Here is a 22180-nt window from a genome sequence, read left to right as displayed (position 1 = left end):
CTTTGAGGGTAGAGGAGTGGTGCCTTCCACTCAATGATGAACATTCTTATACTTGGTCATATGCTTCACATTCCAGGGGCTCTGAACTCCCACAGGTCATCCTTGAAATAGCTCTCAACACCTCTTACTACCTGATTCTTCATTCCCATCCTTCTCAACCCTCTCATTACAAAATTTCATCCATAATCCATCCACCCTTTCCCTTGTGGCCTCTGGAATGTCTGTCCTAGGAAACAAGCTTCCCTTCATCTTAAACCTATTCTTCTCCCATTCCTACCATCTATTACCTCTTTCCCCTGATGACACAACCTATCTGCTCATTCTTTCCACTAATATATATATCTTCATTCATTCTTTTCAGCTTACTGTTCAAGGCAGAAGAGTTGGAATATTCTTTGTTCCTCATTGCCACTGCTAGGTTCTTTCTCTTCTTCCTTTACTCAATAATTTGTCTTTCTTTGAGGTTCATACTATTCATGTCTACTACCTAATCAAAATTCTGGTAGTTTGTGTCTATAGATCCCCAGGTCACTCCCCTTCCTTTCTCAATGAATTCAATAACTGCCTTCCATTTTTCTCTCCCTCCCCAACTCTTGCCCTTATATAGGTAATTTCAACATACATATTGGTTCTCCTTCAAATACCCTAACCATACATTTCCTCAAACTACTCTTCTCCCATGAGCTACTCCAACCCACTTCAGCCACACACAAAGATGGTCATACCTTTGATCTTGCCATCACCTACAAACATACATCCTGTCTTCCTTCTAGCGATTTCCTATTTGTCCTGTGTATACGTTGCTTGTCAATATCTGTATCCCCCATTAGATTGTAAGCTCCTTGAGGGTAGGGACTATCTTTTACCTCTTTTTTGTGTCCCCAGTGCTTAGCACAGTGCCTGGCACATAGTAGACACTTAACAAATGTTTATTGAATGAACGAATTTCCCCATCAGGATTATCTGGTGCATTTTCTAGATCTGTTTAGAGGAGTGTGAGGGGTGGGTAGGTAGGGGGAGGTGCTGTACTTCTTCCAGGTACTCTGCTATCCTGTCTAGCTTGTTAATGGGTGATAATAGCTTAATGTGTTACATTGCTCAGATAACAGCTTGCGTTTTAACTACACGCACAAAAAATGATTAAGGTGAAAATTCCAGGCAGGCCAGTGGGGTTGACATAGATATTTGCAATAACCCTGGAATACAGGTACCTGCAAAGCCATTCTCTGACAAGTTGAAGTGTAGAATAAGAAAGGAATGGAAGAGAAACACTAATTCATACAGTGTGACATAACTAGTGGATACTAGAGAGACCAATTTGAAGTGCAGTAGTAAAGTGACACATTTGTATTCAAAGAAAGTCACTGTCCACTGCCTTAAGCTTAAAAGACAAGCCTGTAAGAAGATCTTGCAAGTGTACTCAAAGAAAAAAACCTTGAATTTAATTTTACATATATTTATTGAGGGACGACTTTGTTTAAAGCACTGTTATTCTTAAATAAGCCTTTCAATCATACTCACAGATAATACAGGAGCTAATGTAGGACCTACAGTCATATTAAATATTAATATTGATAACATTTTACTTGCAACATAATCATGCTTTTTAAAATAAATTAAGCAAATTGATTAATAAGTGATTTGTAATATAAATAATAATGCCCTTTTGCTGATCAAGTTTTTAAAATTCTTTAAGGGATTGCTGTAATAGCAACATGAGACTAATGAGTACAGCAATAACTCAAAAGAATGATTAAAATGGAAATTTCAGGCAAACCAGTGAGGATTGGTTTATAGTTGTATTGGTTTTGCTGCTTAAGTTTATATTTTTTTTTACATGAAACAAAGTACATTAAAATTTTAATTCAATTTCATATAAGTAAACAGTCACTGTTGTACTTCCTAAGTATCTCTCCACAATGAGAGTAGTTGACAAAGTGATTTAAGAACACTAATTGAAAGGCACTGTGATACACCTCTCTACTTTACTTGTCTCTCTCAGCTTGGATATACATGTACACACATGTGTATATATGTATATGTACACATATGTGTATGTATACACACATATATACATCCATAGTGTACACACATAAACTTTACACACACACACATTGTGTGTGTGTCCAGACAGTAAAAAAAATTACTGAAAGTAAAAACTACTAACCAAAGCTATTTAAATTCACTTTAAACTTTATATATACATATACATATATACATATGTAGTATACACACATAAACTTTACACAAACTGGGATGTTACAGATGCCTTTTAGCACTACAGACAATAAAAAAAAAATTACTGAAAGTAAAAACTACCAACCAAAGCTATTTAAATTCACTTTAAATTTCAAGTGAAATTTTTGACAGTAATGGATTTCTTCTTTTAAAAAATTTTTTTCTTGATATCCCTGATGTTAGTGACAAATGGAATGGCAGAGAAGTAGAAAAGGCATCATAAACATCCCCCGAAAAACCCCAAACATGAATAATCCTCGTAATTGCAAGCTCTCTGAGAGCAGGGACTATGTCCTATTTATTTTGGCATCTTTCTTTATCTCTTGGCATGGCTTTGCTCATGGGAAGCACCTAACAAATGTTTATTGGGTGGATGAATGAAAGAAAAAGGAGTAATAAGTCAGACAGTAGAAAAAGTAGTTAAGTTGGCATTAAAGTTATTTAAATGAAATATATGTCACTTTAAAATAATGTTTGAATAAAATGTTTATAAAACGCTACTTAATTAAATCTTCATGTGCCCAACGTTCACGTGTTTCCCTATTCTTCCCTAAAATTTTTTGCATGTATTGACACTGTTTTTCAACCTTAGTATATACAACTAACTAAATCATGATTTAGACTGGAATATTATTAAGGGATGACAGGAGTCCCTCTCTGTCTGCCCCCAGGATATTCAAGCTAACTCCCAGTGATTGCTTACTTTGATTACACGTTGGCAGAATCCTAGATCCTTAAATGACCCCAATGGTGAGTATTATCGAGTGCTTTTTAAAAGCGTTTGGGAGAAGTCTGGGTACTCTCTGTCCCAGACATTACAGATACAGTCTACCAACAGGACGTACTAAAAAATGATTAGGAGGTTTTTAGGACCCAGGGGAAAGCAAGCTTTCCTGTAGAAGGACAGAGACTCGAGCGCACACGCCTCCTACCAAAATCACAGCCCCGTGGAGCTGGGGCTTTCATTCACAGCTTTCTAGAGAGATCTGAGCCTGAACCTGCCAGCAAAGGGGATCTCACCCACCCAGCTCAACAGCGAGGACACCTGCAGATAAACATACCCCAAAGCAAGGTTGTGCAGCCGTGTGAAGGTATTTCGTTTTCTTTTCTGTATTTGCAGCGTCTCCCAGTCCCTTTCCCTCCACCCCGTTGCAAAACCATGGCTGCGGCGTTTCAGCACTTCTGTTCGTGGACAGCTCTCATCTGCAATCCCTCTGCACTTCATTCTTTCAGTTCCCTCTCTGCCTCAGCTGTTCATCTATCTTCTCTTGGCACTTGCTCAGCCTGTGCTCCCACGGATGATCACCATCACCATCACCATCACCATCACCATCACCATCACCATCACCATCACCATCACCATCACCATCACCATCATCCCCGAAACAACAATCGCCTCAACTATGTCATGTCATTCAGACAAAGCCCCGGATCACGGCATGCAGAGGAAAAGAAGCACAAGTTTTTAGGGATGGAAGGAAAGTTCAGATGAATTACTCTTCCTAAAACAAAGAGAGAAGCCTGATTGGGAGAAAGGGAAAGTGAAGGCAAGAGAGAAAACCGTCCAGCTAGGCAAAGACAGATGGGGCACTTGCCAAAGACCAGCAGTTAGCCAGATGCCTTTCAGCACATTACGGACTGTTTAAGTTCAGGGGATTAACACTGGCCTGGAGCATAGTGGTGTTATGATTATGTATGTATGTATGTATGTATGTATGTATGTATGTATGTATGTTAGGGCACACACACAAAAGCTCTACCCTGGTTTTCCAATGAAGATTCATCAGGGAGAAGGGTGGGGGTGGCTGATGAGTCATTTTCACCCACACTCCCCTGTTTTCCTTCCTGAGCATTTACTGCAGAAACTCGGGAATTAAGTTTTGCTGATTTTTTTTAAGATGGAGACATTAAATGCTAACTCTCAAACCCAAATAAAAAATAACGGTGATGGTGACAGTTAAGTGGAGGCTGTTTTCCCTGGGAAGTGGCCTCTGTTAAAAGGTTTCCTTATTGTTACTTGAGCTTCATTTCAGACGTTAGAATTTTAAACCTTTGTTTGAATCAGAGATTCTTAAATATTTGCTCAAATAGTCCAAGTAGTAATGATATGATATTCAGAAGCAGATGGCCAGGCTTTGTTTCCCACTAGTCAGTGCCTGGCTCAGAATTGGGAGTAAAAGACTCTGTGTGCTTTCTCAGGAATCAGCCAATAACACTATTTTTCTATAATAGTAAAGGGTAATAGACTGCAAAAATGGAAAAGGCATTTTATGTAACTATATCCTGTGAGACTATGTTTTCTTTTTCTTTTTGTCTTGCTTAAAGTAAGTTCGATCATCATCTTACTGATTTGTAGTTTAGGGTTCAAATACAAGTTCACAGGGCACATTTGCTTTAGCCAGGGTCATCTTTCTTAAAAGTATTTACCAACATTAACTCAAGGATTCTACCAGTCACTTCAATTCCAGAAACCTTTGAGTAAATCTGACATGCTGAATAATATGAACAAATAAAAGCAATTAGAGATTGTAACTCGTAAGACCTTCTGGGGTAGTATAATTTGCATTTTGTACATTTTTCACTTTTTTCTTCTTTTTCAATGAAGACAAAGACCTCTTTTGCCAATTAAGTGTATTTCTTTTCTATATAATTAGCACCTTATTTAAAAATTAGAATTGTGGTTGCTTTTTCAAAAATGAACAATGTCAGGTACCATTTGGCTATTACTACTTAATTTAAAACAAAGCATAATAAAGGTCAGTTAAAATCATAGCATAATTTGTTTTGCTGAGTCTAAAACAAGTTTAATATAAAACTATTACTTCAGTATTAGAGATTGAATTAAATGATCTCTGAGGTCTCTTCCAGTTCTAATCCCTGTGGTCCTAGAAATGTGTAGAAAACAAAAAGATGTATTATTCCCAAATAAACAGGACTTTTAAGGATATCCAATTCTTTTGGGATGAACAAGAATATCAAATTGAAAGTCATCTTTTAAAATTTAATGTTACCAATTATACACACACACACACACACACACACACACACACACACACACACACGAATCATTTCATTGGCCCCTGAAATGCAGTCACTTCTGGGGTGGAAGAAGACAGCTAAGAGAACTAAAACAGAGTGCTCATCACATTAGTTATTTGGGGGCAGTAGAAGAAAGAAATTTTCAGAAAAGGACATGAGAGAAATCATTCCATCTTCCCCAAAGTGTCCTTGGATCTGTAGTGTCAATGAAGAGCAGATAATACCTCCATATTTAAAGCCCCTGTGCAATACAATGCAGAGAACTCAATTTATTTGCTTTCAAAGGATGATTCGGCCCTGCCAATATTTTAAACCTGCTCATACAGAACAATCTATCTGTTTCCAGGAAGATACGCAGATCAGGAGACTAATGCCTCAAGTGCTCTTGTTTTCTGTATTTAATAATATTTCCTGACATTGAAGAAATTTCAGAATAATGCTGCTTTAGCGAGATTTGCAGGGTCATATTACAAGGCAATCCTTCCCTTGGCTAGAAATAAAAGCTCTGAGCTTATTAATTTTTATGTAATGTATCTCTCCACCTTTTTTTAATTCATTGTCCTAGAAATGATCCATTTCCCACATCTGCAACAATAGAACTTTAACTGAATAAAGTTTTGAAAGTAAATGGAAAATGTCATTTTCCAGGAATAGAAGGAATCTACTGCGTAAATTGCCATCATGGTCTCCCTTCCCTTTTTATAGCACACACCACCATTTAGTCATTTTAAAATTATTAAATAAAGGTGTGGTGTAAAGAAATAATAAGAGAATCTGGCTTCAAATCCTGGGTCTGATAAAGGTTATGTTACTTCATTTCTCTGCCTCAGTTTCCCTACTATGGAGGTAACTGATGGAGCAATGGATAGAGCACTGGGCCTGGAGTCAAGAAGACATGAGTTCAAATCTGAATTCAGATACTTACTATCTATGTGGCCTTGGGAAAGTCACTTAACTTCTGTTTGCCCAGTGTCCTCAACTGTAAATTGAGGCTAATAACAGCAATATTTCTCAGGATTATTGTGAGAATAAAATGAGATAATACATAGTACCTGACACATAACAGGCACTATATAAGTGCTTATTCCCTTCCCCTATCAAAAGAAGATAATAATACTTTACCTATCTGCTTTGAAAGGTGACTGGGAAGAAAACACTATATGAATTATAAAATTCTCTCTCTCCATATATATACATATATATATATATACATATATATATGTATATATATATATATATATGTATGTATGTATGTATACACACACATTTTCTGTCATCACAGAATCATGAAGCTAGAATGTCCTAGAAAGGCAATTTAGTCTAGCTTCCTCCCTTGAGAAATATGAATATGTAATCTATCCCATACTATATATTCTTTTTTTAAAGATGTCAAAAGGAAGATTCCCTGATTTCCATGAGTAATGCCTTCCAGTTCTTTAGCACCTTGAATTAGGAAATTTTCCCTTGTTTTCAGAGCCATTCCTAGGACGTGTCAAAACAAATTGAATAGCCTGGGCCTAACACTTTGTGGGGACTACACTGCATGTAATCAGCAGAGAGACAGCCTTGGTATGGATAAAGGAATGGTTTAACTAGCAAGGTCTGAAAGGATTTGTGACTCTTCACAATGCAGTTAGATTTCCATCTTCACTGAGGCAAAGTCCTACCACCTTTAATAATCCTACCTATTGCCCAAATAATTATTTTCTGCCCATTTTGCACCTTCCTTCCTCCTTGAAAGCAATTGAAAATGATCAGTTCTACCTGATTTCACTTAGATAAAAATTCTGGGACTAGAAAGCAAGGGAAGGGTTGAACCCACATTGTAACATCCCAAGGATGATGCTAATCCCATGCCTCCCTTTCCCTGAGATCATCAGGCTTATAAACAGCCAAATTTTATTTAGTTCAGGTCCATTTTTTTTTGTTTCATCCATCTTGAATATGGAGGATAGATGGTCAACAATTTCCTGATAAAATCCCTTTAAACACCTCATCAGCAATCAGGTCATGCCTCACAGGTTTATAAACAAGTTATCCTTGTTATTGAATTCTTTCCTTGCAGGACAGAGAATGATTTGGTATGTCAGGTCAGACATAATGGTGGCAGAGGATGAAATCTCCTATAAGTTTTCTCCTTTCTTGAGGGTAATAGGAACTGCTTGCTACTCCCTTCTTTCTATGGCTCTGTATGGGCTCTAGGTTTTCACTTTTCTACCACTTTGGTGGGGTAGGAGAAGAAGAAGGAGGAATCATAGATAAACCTCTTCCTTAGATGGACCTGAAAAAGCAACATCAAGTTCATAAGACCTTTCTGTTAAATCATAATCCAGCTTAAAGATTTAATAGTTCAGATCTAATTCACATTTCTGGCATCTCTGCATTTCATATGTTCCTTACTCATCTGTATACAAGAATGCACTGTCCTTGGTACCCATTAACTGAGATCATGGAGGAAGCAGGAGGGGGATCAGCAAATTGGAGCTGCATGACTCTAAAAAGCTGCTCAGTTTGAAGAAGGGAGGGGAAGAAGATGATGCAAACTTCAGGCTATATGAATAGGCCATCACCTCATCTTTTAGGTTGTCTCCTTCCATTGGGAATTTTTCTTTCTTTCTTTCTTTCTTTCTTTCTTTCTTTCTTTCTTTCTTTCTTTCTTTCTTTCTTTCTTTCGAGAAGTAATATAGGGACATGAGTGAGTGTGTATGTATCTATGTGTGTGCGTTTTTATGTGTGTATTTAGGGATGATTCCATGTTCCCTATGAATCTGCATGACTCTGCTATATAAAGAGAATGTCAGCTATCATACTGATATGTGGCAAGGGGGCCAATGTAAAATTCATTCTCTCCAGTGATGAACAAACTAGCTTTACCACATATACCAGAAAAAAAAATGGTTATTCTATGATAATAAGTTTGGAATCTCTAAGAATTACAGATGACATATTTAAGGCATGGTTGCTCATTGTCCACCCTTGTTTCAGAGATTGTTTAGGGATACTTAAAAAGTTATTGGCTTATTTTTCTACAACATTTACTACCAGTAATCCCAGTTTGTTTTACTTTTTGTGATTTATTTTCTATCATAATTATTTGTGGATTTATCTTAGTATATTACTAGTTTTAAGCTCCAGGAATGCAAGGACCTGATCATATCTTTTCCACCTTTGTTTTGTTTGGGTCTTTGATTTAATCAGTGTAGAGAACTTCCAGTGAGAGAACTTCCTCTAACCATACCAAATATGCAACTATACTGCATCTTATCGTATTAGAGAAGTGTCTGGGGTGGGGCGCTGAGAGGTTATTGATTAGTCAACGTGACTTTATTAAGTGCATACTTTCTGTTAGGGCATTGTGATTGGTACTATATTAAGTGACCTGCCCAAGGTTGAACAGCCAGCATGTGTCAGAAAAGGGATTTGAACTCATTTTCCCGATTCCAGGCTAGACTACTGATTAATGTTAATGTCTCCTGCTGGGCTAGCAGAGTCTCATGGACATCGAGAGATGCTGTGAAATTCAAGTGATACAAAATACATAAAATACATTGCAAACATGCTATATGTCATTATTATCACCACTTAAACATATATTGCATTACATTGAAGCAAGCTACTGAATTCCACATGCAGTGAAGTATAAGATGAATTCTATTCTAAATAATAAATTCCTGCCTTAGCAAAGAAGAAAACTCTAACATTATAGTCAGGAGTCACTACTCACCATAGTCCTTCCTAATAATCAACACATTAGAACTGGGTAATTAGACTTGGTTTAATTTTTTCGTTGAAAGAAGAAGACATTTTGATGCATGGTTTCTATGTTGATCATGCAGAAAGCTCTGGGCACAGCTTTACCTGACACTTTTTCTCCTGTGCACACTCACATTAATTAGCTCTTCCTACCTATTACTATTCAGCTTTATCATTTTTAAAAATAAGATATCTCTGTGCTTCTACCTGTGTTGGAACTCATGCCTGTCTCACAGTTACCTTTTAGCAAATGTAAGAACAAGTAGAAGCAGATGACTCTGTGCTCAGTTACTAAATAAGAGCATGGCTATGGTGTACAGGGAGCCTATATCCATTAGTACTTATGTTGGAAGGGTGAGTGGTGAACTGGTCTGTGACAAGAGTGGCAGAGGTATGTGCCAGTGACGCAGTGGATGAATTCTGACCACTTTAATGGAAGGTGCTCCCACCAAAGCAGAGATAAAGCTTATCTGCAAGACTGATAGCATTAGCTCTTTCACCCATCATAAAGAGAATGAACCAAGAATCAGGAGCCACTCCATGACTGACAGGGAGAGCTTCCACTACTGACACAAATGAAATACTTGACAATGACTTCATTGGAAAATGATTCTTTTCTGAGCAGGTCCAAAGAATCTCTGAATGAGATGTCCTCAGAGAGGAATAATAAAGCACAATATCCTTCAGACAGGAATTTAGGTAAATCTGTGTTTAAACAAGATGATTGGGGTTTCCCCATGTGACCCCCCCCCAGTTTTACTCTAGAGATGACAGTCCATTTTGACTTCCTTTAGAAGAAAGCTACCAGTTTTTAATCCTAAGGAAATAGCTTTCTTTCTTGATAACATTTGTATAGCACTTTTAAAGCGCCTTACATATCCTATCTCATTTGGTCCTCATAACAACTCTGTGAGGTATGTCCTATTATTATCCCAATTTTGTGGATGAAGAAACTGAGGCTGAAAGAAGTGAAGTGATGTGACTAGGGTCACACAGCTATTAAGTATCTGGAGTATCATTTGAACTCTGGTCTTGCTGACTCTAATGCTTTATCTACTCACTCTGTCACACAGATTCTCCAAACAAGATGTGAGTTTTGAGAAATTCATTTTTACAAATTTCATATTTACAAATTCATTGTAAATATAAGACTAGGAGAAGCAAATTCCACCACTATGGAAAGACCAGGTAGTCAGCTTTATTTGCTTGTAGGACATTTGGATCATTTAATTCCATTATGAGTGTATATGATTAATCTCATGGTTCTATGTTGATAATCAATTTCATATATAATTTCCTCTTTATTAATGTATTAAAAACTTCACATCTATAATCCATGCAACACATTAACTTGCTTTTTAAGTATTCAAAAAATTTTTTCAAAATAAATTTCAATGTTTTAAAATGCTAGAAGAGCTTTTCCCACTTCTGAGAAGTACTGACTCTGTGAGCTTGGGCTATAGTTACTTCTCATCAGCACAGTCGCTTCTCTAGGATTAGATTGCTGAGGAGGTGCTTCCCTTCAATGGGAGAGAAAGTTCTTCCTCTAGAGCTCTGTATACTGAGGAAAACACAGGTGCAGTCAAACAACAACCTTTCAGTCCCTCCCAATAAGTCTCTATCAGGACTCTTTGTTTATTCCACCCCAGTTTGTCTTTTATATGGTTGTAGTTGATTTGTAATTTCTGATTTTGATTTTTTATCATTTCATGAAGGTCTTTCCATAGTACTTTATAGTCCTCATACTTGTCAATCACATTGGCACTATAATATTTTAATACATGAGTATATTATAATTTAACTATTCTGTTGGATATTTATGTTACAGGTTATTTTGTTAAATTACAAATAATGCTGCCATGTATCTCTTTGTTAATAGCAAGTACTTATTTTTTTTGTAAGACTCTCAGATATGGTCTTAACAGTAGAAATTTTGGGTCAAAGAGTATAGTTCCTTGCATTTATTTTCAAATTTCACTTACATGTCTAGGAACACTAGAATGCCCTTCAAATATATGGCTCATTTATCAAGGTTTTGATTTTCATATTTCTAGAGCAAATTTCAGATTTCATAGCTTTTCCCTTTTTGATTCTGTCAATATCATTACCCTTTATGGAAAGTTTCCATTTTCATGCAACTTTCCTTTTATTGTCTTTTGAGGGGAAAGGAGTTCTTATGGAAAAAGCATTGGAATGGAATGGAAAAGCATTTATTAAGTCCTTACAAAGATCGTGGAGCTAGCACTTATATACATTGTATTATGCAATTTACAAAGCACTTTTCTCACAACAATCCTAAAAGTATGAATATTGACATCCTCATTTTATAGGTTAGGAAAGTGAGGTTCAGAGAAAATGTAAATTGCCCAGTGGTACAAGTTAATAAGTAGTGGACCCAAGACTCTACATACAAAGTTCCCCTTTTATACTTTGCTGTTTCTTTTCAGATATACCATTAATTTTCCTTGTGACTTTGAGTGAATCATTTATCAGGTCCCATTTATATAAAAGATGACGATAATTGATAATAATGACTACATGAATGTCACTTTGTATTTAGATTTAATGATTTAGGAACCAAGAGTTTTCCCATATATAATCTCATTAGGAATTAACTTTTCATACATAAATAGAAGATAGACAGGACAGACAGACAGACAGACAGACAGACAGACAGATAGATAGATAGATAGATAGATAGATAGATAGATAGATAGATAGATGGATTTGTAGTATGGTATATGATAGAGCATTTAGTCAGTCAGTCAGTAAACATTTATTAAGAGTCTACTATGTTCCAGGCACTGTGCTAAGGAATACAAAGAAAGATAAAAGACAGTCCCAGCTCTCCAAGAGTTCACAGTCTAATACCAGATATAACATGGGAAAAACTATGAGCAAACAAGCTGTATTCAGGATAAATTGGAAATAACTATCAGAAGGAATGCACTAGGATTAAGAGGGGTCATGAAAGGTTTCCTGCAAAAAGTAGGATTTTAGCTGAAACTTGAAGGAAGCTAAGGAATCCTGGAAGTTAACATGAGAAAGAAGAGATTTCCAGGCATGGGGGACAGCAATTGACAATTCCTGATGTCCAGAGCTGGAGTGTCTTGTATAAAGAATAGGAAGGAAACCAGTGTCATTGGATCATAGAGTACTTGGGGGAAGTATAAGGTGTAAGAGAACTATAAAGGTAAAACAGAAGGTTATTAAGAGATTTGAATGCTAAACAAAGGATTTTGTATTTGGTCCTTGAAATAATAAGGAGTCACTGGAATTTATTGAGTAGGAAGGGGGTGACATGGTCAGACCTCTGCTTTAGGAAGATAACTTTGATAGCAGCTGAGTGGAGAATGGACTAGAGTGGAAAGAGACTTGAGGCAGACAAACCAGCCACCAATATTTTGTAATAGTCTAGGCAGGAGGTGATGAGAGCTCGCACAAACAGTGGCAATGTGAGTGGAGAGAAAGGCCTTATGAGATAGATTACAAAGATAAAATTGATAGGCCAACAGAATGAATATGGGAGATGAGAGACATTGAGAAGTCAAGGATGACATCTAGGTTTCAAGTTTGGGTGACTGGAAGGATGGTGGTATCATGGACAATAATAAAGACGTTTTGAAGGCAGAGGGCTTGTATGTGTGCATGGGGTGAGGGTAAACAAATGGGTTCAGTTTTGGTTATGTTGTGCTTAAGATTTCTAAAAACATCCAATTCCAGATGTCCAACAGACAGTTGGAGATACAAGTTTAGGTTAGGAGAGAGGGTAGATACAGCTGGATAAGTAGATCTGAGAATCGTAAGTATAAAGATATTGAGCCCATGGGAACTGATGAGAATACCAAGCGAAACAGTATAGAGAGAGAAGAAAAGAGGGTCAAGGACAGGCAATGTGATAAGTGTCAGAAATAGAAATACAAAAAGGCAAGATGGTTCCTGCCCTCAAAGAGCTGCCATTGTAATGAGGGAAAACAGTCTATCAAGGGAAGTTAGATAGGGAGAGGGAAAAGTTATAGCAGTGATAGCAAAGCTTGGAAATTATGCTAGGAAGTGACAACTTGCCTGGGAACCAGGCAAGATAAAGCAAAAGTTCATTTAACAGAGCCCAGGATGGTTTCAGAGGCAGAGGCTAAGGTTCCATTGGAGGGTGGGAGAGACATTTAATGATGGTCAGAATTCAGGAAGCTTAGTTTGTTGATTTGGAAGTGGAGCTTGAAATGACCTATCTCTCAGAATTATAGTGGCAATAGAATAGGATAATTTATATGAGCATATATTGAAATAGAAATGACTATATAAATATGAGGGTCTATAGCTATAAGAGGATATAATCTCCCTTGTGGTAGGGACTATTTCCTTTTTCCATCTTTTTATGCCTAGTACCTAACTCATTGTTTCACATAATGAGGCATTTAATAAATGTTTTTGCTGTTCAGTTGTTTTTCAGTCATGTCCAACTCTTTGTGGCTCCATTTGGGGTTTTCTTAGTGGTTTGGAGTGGTTTGCCATTTCCTTATGCAGCTCACTTTACAGATGAGGAAACTGAGACAAACAGGGTGAAATGACTTGTCCAGGATCACACAGTTAGTAAGTGTTGAAGCCAAATTTTAACACAAGAAGATGAGTCTTCCTGACTCTAGGCCTGGCACTCTCTATACATTGCACCACCTAGCTGCCTCCCAATAAGTGTTTACTAAATTGTCATACTGATTGCTTCTTACATTTATTTATTTGTTCAATAAATATTATAAACGTCTACTATAGAAATAATGCTATATGTGTTGAGAACTGGGGGAGATTCAAAGGTAAGCAAGGCCATCTATTAGTGTTGATAAGATATAAACAGATAATGGAAAGAATAATAACCTATGGAACATATCAGAGAGAAGAAAAATTAGATTTTTATTGACTGAGTTAACAAGAAAGAGAAATCACTTCTGATTTGAAGGATCAGGGAGATGGCTTTTTAGGTTTTCTTTGAATAACAGGGAAGACTTTAATAGATTACAATGGGAAAGAAGGACATTCTAGGCATAAGGAGTGATATTAGCAAAGATGTGAAGGTAAGAATACTCATGCTAATAATAACTAACATTTACATAGTGCTTTAAATTTTTCCAAAATGCTTTATGGGCATCAATTCACTCATCCCTAAAAATAACTCTGAAGGGTAGTTACTAGAGGTATTATTATCACAGTTTTACATATAAGGAAACTGAGTCCAGAAAAATTAACTTACTTGCACAGTTAGTGTCAGAGGCAATTAAAGTGCAGGTTTTAAAGGGCTTTGAAAAACAAATAGAGAGCATTTAGTCCTAGAATCAGTAGGAAGCCAAGAGAGTTTATTGAATGGGGGTTGTGGTGGTAGAAGGGACCTGCACCGGGGTGGTGGCAGTGTTAAAGGAGGGAAAGGAACCATATTTGAGAGATGTTACACAAAATCGATAGGTGTTGGCAACAGATGGGTGAAGGAGAATGAGGAGTCAAGGGTGATACCGAGGTTCGAGCTGGAAAGGGAGAATGATGGTGCCCCTGGTAGTAGTAGGGAAGTTTGGAAGGTGGGGTTGGGTTAGACATGATGAGTTTTAGATATGTACTGTACATTCAGTTTGATGTCTAATGGGAAGTAGGAAGTACAACACTGGAGGTCAGTGGAAAGGTTAGAGCTAGATAAGTAGACCTGAGAATCATCAACATAGAGATGACAATTGGATTGCGGGAGCTGATGAGATTACCAAGTGAAATAATATTGAGGGAGAAGAGAAAAGGGTCCAGGACAGAGCCTTGTGGGACGCTCACAATTAGCAGATATGACCTGGGTGAAGATCCAACAAAGGAGACTGAGAAGGAGCAGTCTAATGGGTAAGGGGAGAACCAAGAGACGCATGTTATAAAAACCTAGAGAGAAGAGAGAATCAAGGAAAAAGGGTGATTGATAGAGTCAAAGGCTGCAAAGACCTCATGAAGAATGAGAACTGAGAAAAGACCATTAGATAAATGCCCATTAGAGGATGAATTCAAGTTACCTGGCCCAGATTAAACTACATGCTTGAGGCTGAAAGAACTTGTAGCTCTGACTGCTGAGCACCTGAAAGTGATATTTCAAAGATTATGGAAAATTAGAAATTTACCACAGGACTGGAGAAGGAGAAATATTGTCCTGATTTTGGTAAGTAGAAAGCAGAATCTGCAAACTACAGGTTCAATTCCTGGTGGAATTTGAGATCACTAAAGAGATGGTTGGCAAATATTTAGAAATGGAAATGATGAATGAAAAGAGTAAGCATGGCTTTATCAAGAATGGGTCATGCCAGACTAACTTCATTTCCTTTTTGTTCAGTTTACTGACCTAGTAAATACTTTTGATTGCTGTGTAAACAGTTAACCTAGATTTTGCAAAGCTATTTTTAAAAGTTTTTTTTAAAAAAATATAAGGCAGCTGAGTGAAACAATGAGTAGAACACTGGGCCTGGAACAAGGAAGACAAGTTCAAATCTAGCTTTAGATATTAACTAGCTATGTGGTCCTGGACAAGTCTCTCAATTTCTGTTTGTCTCACTTTTTTTACATTTTTTTTTGCCTTTTTTTAAAGGCAATTGGGGTTAAGTGACTTGCCCAGTGTCACACATCTAGTAAGTGTCGAATGTCTGAGGCCAGACTTGAACTGAAGTCCTCCTGAATCCAGAGCCAGTGTTCTATCCATTGAGCCACCTAGCTGCCCTGTCTCAGTTTTTTTTAAGCTGTGAAATGGGGATAATAATCATATCTGCCTCCCAGGGTTGTTGTGAGAACCAAATGAGATAATATTTATAGTGCATTTAGCACAAAATGCACCAGCTTGTAGTAGGTGCTTATAAATGCTTATTCCTTCCCCTCCCCTTTATGAAGTATCTGATATTATTCTTGTGGAGAAGAAGGGTGTACGTGGGCTACAATTACATGAATTCATAACTGGTTGGGTGACCAGACTCAAAGAGTAGTTGTTAATAAGTTAATGTTAAAATAATAACAGGTCTTCAGTAGAACACCTTAGGGATCTGTGCTATTTAATGTTTTTACTAATGTATTGGATAAAGGCATAGCTGCTGTGCTCATTAAATTTGCAGATAACACAAAGCTGGAAAGAGAAGCTAACACATTGGATGATAGAGTCAAGATCTGAAAAAATCTTGACAGGCTAGAATAGTGGGTTGAATCTAATAAGATAAATTTCAGTAAGCATCAAAGTAAGCATATTTGGGCAAAAACAAACAAACAAAAAAAACTTCACCAGTACAAGACAAGGGAGATATGTATTAGATGAAAGTTTTAGTGTACTGCAAGTTCAACATGAATCCACAATGTAATGTGGCAGCCAAAAAAAAAATAGCCAGTGCAATATTGGGATATGCTGAGAGGCATGGCCCTTTCAGAAATAGGGAAATGGTAGTTCCTCTCTACCCCGTTGTTTTTAGATCTCACTTAAAGAATTGTGTTCGTTTATGTGTACCATGACTTAAGAGGGGCATTGGTAACTTGGGCAGCAACCAGAAGAGAGCAACCTGCATAGTAAAGGAGTACATGCCATATGAATACCGATAGCTCTATTCAAGTATTTGAAGGACTGGTAAAGGAGGGATTTGATAGAATTAGGAGCAATAGAAGGGAAGTTGCAAAGAAGAAAATTTAGGCTTAATATCAGGCAAGAATTCCAACAATTGGAGATGTGGAATGGGCTGCTTTGAATGGTGGTAGGTTTCCCCTTCTTGGAGATATTTAAGCAGAGACTGAATGACCTCTTGTTTGTAATTGGGAATTGATTTGGGATATAGGTTGGCCTAGGTGGTGATTGGGGTAACCTCTGACTTTCAAATTCTGTGTCTCTTGCAGTCCATATCTGCCACCTGTTCCATATTCTCACTGCCACTACCCTAGTATAGAATCTCCTCACCTGGATTGTTACAGTAGCCTCCTAACAAATCTTCCTGAGTCTATTCTCTCTCACTCCCAAACCACACATCATACTACTGCCATAACTGTTCTCATGCATTCATCTGGTCATATCACTTCTCTTCAATACCCTTCACTAGTTCTTGTTTGCCTAAAGTTCAGACTCTTAGCATGGCATTTGAGGACATCCAAAATCCGTTGACACCCTACTTTTCTAGCTTAATAATAACTGATATCTATTTAAGTACTACCTGTGCACCTGTACTTACTTGCTAATACCCCAATTTCCCAACCTTTACAGTTTTTCCCCACAGTGTTTCTTATGTCTGAAACATCCTGTCTCTTATTCTTTGCCTCGTGAATTCTTGCCCATATTTTAAAGCACTACTCAAATTCCGTTTCTTCCATGAAGCCTTCTTTGGCTCCTCCCATCAGTAATCACCATTCCCCTTTGGATTTCATATCACTTTTTGTACCTTTTTTATGTATTTATTAGGTACTCTGAGGTATTACAGCTAGCTATTTTTATGTTCTACCCTCTTACTCTACTTTAAGCATCATGAATGAAGTGACCCTGTCTTATGTTTTCCTCCAGGCACTTAGTAGATACTATACACATGACAGGCACTTAATGATTCTTGTAGGATCAAACTGAATTTACTGGTTATAGGTTGGGAAAATGGAAATTGGAATGTAGCATAAATTTAGTACCTCTAAAATGGCAGGTTTTAACACATACAACATCATTATCTTCATCACTTGCTCCTCCTACCTCTCCTCTTCACCTCCTTGTGCTTCTCTCCTCATCCTTCTATTCTTCCTCCTCCTCCTTCTTCTATACTGTACCTACCTTGTAATTCCATCATGTGAGTCTAGGACTTATCATAAATAGTAGTCTACATCTACTATGAGTTGTAGTGTGGCGTAGACAGAATAGAGTGCTGGGTTTAGAGGCAGGAAGATCTAGAAGGGAATTTTGTCTCCGGCACTTCTTGGCTTCTTGGACATGGACTAGTCAGTTATAACTCTAGAGCTCAGTTTCCTCATCTGTATGATGAGGAAGTGGGACTACATAACCTCTAAGGTTGTTTCTAGTTCTAAGTCTCTGATTTTATGATCCTGACTCACTCTCCCCTCGTGCCCTCAGCCCCAGTGATCAGTTGCTGTGTTGTTTGGCAGCAACACAAGATTCAGATCTTTAGGATCATAGGAATCTGCCTAAAATATCTCATTAGGTCCACAAGTAGATCTCAGTCACCTGCTGTGTGCTTGGTGTGGTGCCAGATGGAACAGAGTAGCAGTCCTTGAAAAAAGAAGACCAAGGACTCTGACTTTCTGCTTTACCTGGGAAATCAACACATTAAGGTTGAGCAAAAATAGTCAAAGAAGACCTAGGAATAAGGCAGCCAGCTTTAAAGCTGGTAACTTTCTTTACTGCATAAATAAGGGTATCAGGAAAGTAGCAACAGTGTACCTGTTTGATATGGCAGGAAACCTCCTCTGAGATATATCAATTTCCTCAGTGAACAGATGAGTATATCTCTTAAATTTCAGTAAGAAGTTAAAGGATTATTGGAATTGTGGAAATGTTGTCAAAGGATGAAAAAGTGTTAGATATTGAAAGAACACAGAAACCATTTTATCTATGTTATACTGGGCAAATCACCTAACGTGATCTGTGCTTCAGTTTCCTTATCTATGAGATGGGGATAATAATACCTTCAGTACCAACCTTGCAGAGTTGTCACAAAGATCAAATGAGGCAATACAAAGTGCATTGCAATGAAAGAATGATCTAGAAGAAAATTATTTCCCTCCCACTACTTCCTCTGCCTACCTCAGGGGATTATTGTGAAACTCAAAGAAGAGAGATAGTTTGGGGCAAGTTGCTGTTCAGTCGTATTGAATTCTTCGTGACCCCATTCTGGGGTTTTCTTGGCAAAGATACTGGTTATTTCAGTCTGACCACCTTTCTGTGACCACATTTGGAGTTTTCTTGGCAAAGTTACTGAACTGGTTTGCCATTTCCTTCTCCTGCTCATTTTGCATATGGGGAAACTAAGGCAAACAGAGTTAAGTGTCTTGCCCAGGATCACCAAGTTAGTAAGTGTCTGAAGCCAAATTTGAACTCAATTCTTTCTGACTCCACTGCATCACCTAGCAGCCCCTAGGTGAAAGACCACTAGCCTAAAAATGGGAGCATTGGAGTTTGGCTCCTAACCCTAATCCAAAGTCCTGGCTCATCTCCTTAGTAACTGTGTGACTTTGAGCAATTCACTTAATTTCTCTGTCCCCAGATTACTCATGTTTAAAAAAAAAAAAGAGGATTTGCACTGATTCCCTTTAGCTGAAAAGCCTATTGCCATGCCTTGTAAACTGTAATATATCATACCATTGTTATGTCTAGGCTGAGAGATTTCAAGCTGGTTAGGACCTCATTAGTCACCTAATCCAGTCCTCTCCCCTACCCCTACTTTAGAAATGACTAAATCAAAACCCAGATTAAGGGACTTCTCCATAGTCACATGATTAGGTAAGTAGGAGCTAATAGAGGATCAGAGACCAGATCTTTTTGATCTAAATCCTGGCCTCATTTCACTGTATTATGCTGTATCTATAATGTAAGGTATTATTATTGAACTTCTTTATTAGAAGCAGTGTGGTGTAATGGCTAGAAAGCTGCCCTTGGGGTTAGAAAAAATGTTCAAGTCCTTTTTCTGATCCATATAGGATATGTGAACCAAGGCAAAATACATGACGAATCAGTGCTCTAGATGATTCTAAATTTTGGGAAAGGTATCAAGTGGTATTGGTAGAGAAAATTCCCTCATGAGAGAATTGTTTTTACCAATGAAATCACAGTAGAATTCTTATACTTATCCACCTTTCCTTAAATTGTAGAAGAGACATCTAAGGCCAGGAAGGTTCATTGAATTTCTAAAGGTTACATAGCTAGTTTTTGAAAAGTTGGGATGATCTCTTCTATAATCAGGGTACAAAGCCTGGATAACGACATCCCAGTGTACTGAAAGTTCACCTCTCTATTTGTACAAGTAATCCCATTCCCTCCTATCTTCTCCAACAGATTGCTCCTCTTATAGACCCTAGTTTCTCATTAATTTTCAACCTTTCTCTGTCTACTGGTTGCTTCTCTGCTGCCTACAGAAACATCCATTTTCCCCCAATCCTCAAAAAAACCTCACTTAATACCTCATCTATCCTTGTTAGTTCTTGACTTTAATCTTTCCTTCTTTTTGTAACTAATCTCCTTGAGAAGGCCTTCTATAATCAATGCCTCTGCTTCCTTTCTGTTCTTCATTATGACCTCATCATTCAGCTTAGACAACTCTCTCCAAAGTTACCACTGACACCTTAATCTCTAAATCTGATGACCTTTTTACAATCCTCATCTTTCTTGATCTCTCTGTAGCCTTTGATGCAGTCAGTTACCCTCTTCTCCTGGATACTTTCTCCTCTCTAAGTTTCTGTGGCACCTCTCTCCTGGTTCTCCTCCTACCTGTCTGACCACTCCTTCTTAGACTCCTTTATTAGGTCTTCATACAGACTGAATTCACTAACTATGGGTATCCCACAGGGTTCTGTACTGGGCCCTTTTGTCTTCATCTATACTATTTCAATTGGTGACCCTCATCGGCTTTCATGTATTTGATTATCATCTACATGCAGATAATTCTCATCTCAATTTATCTAGCTCGAACCTCTCTCCTAACTTCTAATTTCACATCTCCAACTACCTATTAGATACCTTGAATCAAATATCACATAAACTTTTCAAATGACATGTCCAAAACTAAATTCATTATCTTCCCCTCCAATCCTTTTCTATTCCTAACTTCTCTATTATTTTTAAGGATGCCACTTTCTTCCCACTTAACTAGGATTGAAACCTAGCTGTCATCCTTGACTTATTCTATCTCACACCTTCCATATCCAATCTATTGCCAAGTTCTGTTATTTTTATCTTCATAACATCTCTTGTATATACTCCCTTCTGTCCTCTGACAGCCAACACACTGGTAGCAAACATTCATTACCTCATGCCTATATCATTGCAATAGTCTTCTAGCTGGTCTCCTTATCTCAAGATTCTCCTCTCTCCAGTCCTTCCTCCACTCAGCTGTCAAATTAGTCTTCCTCAAGCAGAGGTGTGAACATATCAGACACTCCCCATTCAAAAAAAGTCCACTAACTCCCTATTACCTCCAGGGTCAAATACAAAACATTTTGTTTGGTATTCGTATCTATTCATAATCTTGTCCCTTCTTACATTTCCAGTCTTCTAATACCTTACTCTCACATGCTGTAAAGTCCAATGACATTTCTCTCCTTGCTGTTCTAAAGGCATCTAGGTGGCACAGTGAATAAAATGCTGAACCTGGAGTCAGAAAGACCTGAATTCTAATCCAACCTCAGAAATTTACTAAATATATGACCTTGAGCAAATCACTTAATCTCTGTCTATCTCAATTTCCTCAACTCTAAAATGGGGATAATGATAACACACAGGTTGTTATGAGGATCAAAGGAGATAATATTTGTAAGGTGCCTAGCAAAGAGCCTGGAAATAGTAGGCACTTCATGAATGCTTATTATCTCCTTTCCTTCCCCCTTTCCTTCCTTCCTTCCTTCCTTCCTTCCTTCCTTCCTTCCTTTTTCTTCCTTCCTTCATTTTTATGACACTCCATCCCCTGATTCTGCGCATTTTCACTGTCTATCTCCTATCCCTAGAATTCTCTTCCTCTTCATTTCTGCCTCATGAATTCCCTGGTTCCCGTTCTGTTTCAATGCTAATAACTTCCCTCTGAGGTCATCTAAAATATATTCTCTATATATCTTGTTTATATATAGTTGCTTGTTTGCAAATTGTGTCTTCCATTAAAACGAGATCCATGAGAGGGTTTTTTTTAACCACTGCACAGTGCCTGTAACATAGTAGGCACTTAATAAATATAGTTGACTTGATTTGGAAGGGCTGGCAGATGAGATGTTAGTGCCACTGAAAGTTTGTGGAGACTGAAATTTACTCCATAGGACTTGGAGAAGCATAAATGTCCTAGTTTTCAAAATAAAAAGGATAGAGGGTAGAATCTTTCATTTAAAGAGCAGTAAGTTTGAGTTGATTTCCTAGCAAAATTCTAGAATGTAATAGTCAAAGAATCATTAGTAAATACCTAGAAAAGGAAATAATGATCACAAA

At 37.6% G+C, this 22180-nt stretch overlaps 1 protein-coding gene across 1 annotated transcript in view; it reads left to right on the top strand.

Moving 5' to 3' along the window:
- The first annotated feature begins 3154 nt into the window (after window positions 1–3154).
- CLVS1 (clavesin 1) overlaps window positions 3155–22180 on the top strand; it is a 216018-nt gene continuing 196992 nt past the window's right edge. Inside the window, 1 exon segment of the mRNA XM_021002153.2 lies at window positions 3155–3329. The gene's annotated coding sequence lies outside the window, so the exon portion shown is untranslated.

Source organism: Phascolarctos cinereus, unplaced genomic scaffold (genome assembly GCF_003287225.1).
Source record: "Phascolarctos cinereus isolate Bilbo 61053 unplaced genomic scaffold, phaCin_HiC Scaffold_4;HRSCAF=312, whole genome shotgun sequence".
NCBI lineage: Eukaryota > Metazoa > Chordata > Mammalia > Diprotodontia > Phascolarctidae > Phascolarctos > Phascolarctos cinereus.
Note: the sequence above shows the minus strand (reverse complement) of the source record. Positions and strands in the feature narration are given on the sequence as shown.